The sequence below is a fragment of the Gracilinanus agilis genome, chromosome 2 (assembly GCF_016433145.1).
Source record: "Gracilinanus agilis isolate LMUSP501 chromosome 2, AgileGrace, whole genome shotgun sequence".
In the NCBI taxonomy this organism is placed as follows: Eukaryota; Metazoa; Chordata; class Mammalia; order Didelphimorphia; family Didelphidae; genus Gracilinanus; species Gracilinanus agilis.
In genome coordinates this window covers 722,512,575-722,516,779 of record NC_058131.1, presented here as the reverse complement: position 1 = coordinate 722,516,779, position 4,205 = coordinate 722,512,575, and positions in this window count along the sequence as shown.

Below are 4,205 nucleotides of genomic sequence, written 5' to 3'. Positions count from 1 at the left end.
AACACACAGACAGACACACACACAGACACACAGACACACAGACACACACACACACAGACACACACACACACACACAGACACAGACACACACACACAGACACAGACACACACACACACAGACACAGACACACACAGACACACACACACACACACACACACACACACACACACACACACACACACACCCCTTTCCTCAGGGTCCCTGGCTGGCTGCTCACTTAGGACTTAAACATGGCCTGCATGCCTGGCTTCTTAACTAGTAAGCGAGGGGAAGGAAGGCTTTTCAGAACACTCAGTCCTGCTATTTTTGGCCATGGAGAAAGGGCAGTTGATTGGCTTGACCTTATTTCCTGGTTTGTTTCAGTCTTCCAGCTAGGAGCCGGGTTCCTTCCTTTAAAAATAGGGCTGTCATCAGATTTGAATTTTAACTGCAGTGCGAGTCACCCAGACAAACCTTCAGCAAATGCAGAGTCGGAGACCAGGGAAAGAGAAACCAGGAGGCATAAAGCGTGCTGGAAACCTTAGGAGGGAAAGCTTTGTGATCAATGGGGCAGAGAGGAGAAATTGAAACCAAGGTACATTTCCCACTCTGCTGCAGCGGGAACGAGCTGGGAACACAAGATGGACAGAACTTCTGAGAATTAGAGCAAGCAGGGACTCGGGGCTGAAGAACAAAGAGGAAAACACTGAGTAAACAGGGGAGGCGAGAGACGAGACCTGGCCCAGGTCACAAGAAGGGGCAGAGCAGTAATGGAATCAGCAGGAAATGGCATGTGGCACAGAGTCTGTCCTTTGACACTGCCATTTGCTCAAGTGATTGAGGCTGAATTGGTCATCTTTGTCAATGGACACCACTCAGGATGGCCAGGAAGAGATCACGAGCAAAGAAACACATTTCCCAGGACCCCTGAGATTAGAAAAGGCGATGGGCAGGTCGTGTGTGGTGTCCAGTCACCAGGCACTTATTAAGTGCTTGCATCGTGGGGAGACAACACAAAAGGAAAACTGGTCCCAGCTTCCAGATTGGTATGTTCCAGTGGAGGTCTTGAGTTTGAATTCTGGAGTGACCGAATTACTTTAATAATCACATTGTCGGGGCCAGCTGGGTGGCTCAGTGGATTGAGAGTCAGGCTTAGAGTCCTGGGTTCAAATGTGGCCTCAGACACGTCCCAGCTGTGTGACCCTGGGCAAGTCACTTGACCCCCATTGCCCACCCTTGCCACTCTTCCACTTAGGAGCCAATACACAGAAGTTAAGGGTTTAAAAAAACAAACAAACAACAAGAACAACAAAAATAATCACATTATCTCTGATTGAGGAAGAACCTTATATTATAACTGCTTATTCTGTGCAATTGCATTCAGATCCAGTGCCCCAGGCTCAGTCCTTTTGCCAAACTCACAATTACGAGCACTGCTAGGCAGAGACGTACTTTTCTGCTCCTCCGAGTGGTTCCATGTTAAATGTTCTGGGAGGACATGAATAGATCCTTTAAGAGACATCCAAATAGGCCACTGTGGAACCGTACCCAAACTTCATTGAACTGGAAGACTTTTGACTTTAGGTAAGGGGGGGAGGGGAGTCTGCCTGCTTAGAATTCTGCGGGCATCAAGCCCATGCTCAGGGTTTATTATATTTATAAACTGTGACATTTTGGGGGGAGAGAAAAGGACAAAATTGCTGAATCTAAAACTCTGGTGACTCCTCGATCCCTGCATTTAGCCCTTCTGAGATAATTGTATTTGAAAGCAATTCGAGATAGTTCTGTCACTTTTTGACATATATGTCAAAATTAGGTATTTGTGATTTTCCTATACATTATATACAAGTATATATAGAGATATTTTTGTATATATAATGAAGAAATACACAATGCATGTACATGTGTAGATGTGTTTATACATATATGTACACACATTCACATGTAAGTCACATATGTATATATGCCACAATCCATTTGCCTCAGTTTCTTCATTTGTAAAATGAGTTGGAGAAGAGATGACAAATCCCTCTAGTAGCTTTGCCAAAAAAAAAACAAAACCCAAAAGGGATCACCAAGAGTTGACACGACTGATATTGGACAATAATACACATTTACATCTCCTTTGATCTAGTCAAGAGCTGTAGGAGAATCTGGGTGCAATTGTAGAAGCTGGCAGCAATAATGGGTTATGGGGTTCATCACTGCTATGATGATTAAAGTCATGGAAAGGGGGGACCTGGGTGGCTCAGCAGATTGAGAGCCAGGTCTAGGAATGGGAAGTCCTAAGTTCAAGTATGGTCTCAGACACTTTCTGGTCGTGTGATCCTGGGCAAGTCACTTAACCCCCATTGCTTAATCCTTACCCCTTCTTCTCCTTTATTCATCTCTGAGTTCAGTTACTTGTCCATCTCTAGGATAAATGTTCTGGGTATTAGGATAGCTATCCTGATATGGAGTAACTCAATGGGCTTACATTCCTGTTATGTGGCACATTTTTAATATTATTTTAATTAATCCACACATTTTAATGACAAAATTCCATTCTTCATGGCATATAGTAGTTTATTTTGGTAAGTCAAGTTATGTGTCTTGTTATTGCTCATCCTTCATTTTCCAAAAGGACTGATGACATCACAAGATGATATCTTAACTTGCTCATTAATTGGATTTAAGTGAGGCAGAGTTGCATAGAGTCATCAGCCTCTCTTTTAGAATCATCAAAGTCCAGGGGCAAGACAGAAGTCAAGATGGCTGATGATGGCCCAGGATGCAGGGGATGGCCTTGGCTTCTTCAATATCTGACCAAGCTCTAAATGTTTCACAGCATCTCTTCAGTCACCTTCATGGGCACTGAAACAAATTGTTCTCATCTGCCCATTCTTTCAGGGACAGTCCTCTCATCCTCCCAATTCACTGATGATGGGCTCGAGGTGTGTTGGTTGTTCTCAAGCTGTTTTAGCCCATCTGTCGAGAAGGTTAAATCAGGATGTGGCTACTGGACATGCTGCAACTTCTTGGAGATGGGTGTTGAGTGAGAGGTGGACACCAAATGTGGGTGAGCAGCCCTGGAAAGGTCTTGGTAAGCCTCTTACCAGAGATGCTAATCCTTCCTAAGTAGAGCCTCAAGGATGCTGGTGGTTGGAAACCCAGAGGAATGAGTTTTTGGAATGTGGGGGACAGGCTCTCCAAGCCTTCCTGGGACACACAAATGTCTTCTCCAAGCTCTGGACCAAACTTGCTTCTCTTTCCTTCCTTTGCCCTCAATAACTGGACTTTGCAGCATTTTGCAGAATCCCAGAGAATGTCTTTCTCTCTTCCCCAGTAACAGATCTCCAAAAATGACTGATTTTGGGAAACATTTCAAGATTTTACTAAGAATCTTTAACATCATTCAGTTATTCAAATAATCTATATGACTATGTCTCTCAACCAACTTGATCTTCACAAAATAGTGAGCAGAACAGACCCATCTGCTTTTCCCTCTCAAGTCAGAGTGGGGCAGGAGAGAGCAAACGGGCTTCTCTGACATATGGATGGCTCTAAAGCGCTCCAAATTCTCTAGTTCGGCTCTCTTCCCATTTGAAGGCTCCCAGCATATTCTTCCTCCAGCCCAGCTAGCAATGCTTCTCCTCTGGTCAGCAGCCTCCAGAGTGCAGCAGCTAAAGTCTTCTTCTCCTTGGCCGTTCCTGCTGCTTTCATAGTTGCTCCAGTTCTCTTCTTTACTCCTCTCCTGCTGGGTTCTTTGCTGATTCTAGAGGAATCTGAGCAAGGTGAGGAGTAGCTCATCTTTCCCACAGCAGGTAAGACACACAAGATCCACCTTTCTATCAAAAACAGAACTTATTTAATTTTCCCTTAGGCTCCAAACACAATATAATTTGGTTTACCACTTGGTGAGTAACTTTCATGCTCTAAAAACAATTACACGAAAATAGCCAAAGACCAGAATGCCCAAACACTATGTTTTCTCAGCCTTCAAACTTGTCCTCTCAGTTGTCCATCCAGTTGTCCTCATAGCCTGTGTCTGTCTTCATATTTTATTGGAAAAACTGGGTTTCCTTATATGAAGATTTTATCTGTTTTTTTCTGCACAAAAGTTATTTTTTGGTCCCTTTCAGGCACTAAACTATTCATATTCCAGAGGGGGAAGTAATTAGGATCCTTTCCTAGTTGAATTCATCCTTGTCATTAACACAAAAGTTCCTTTAATCCACCAAACTAC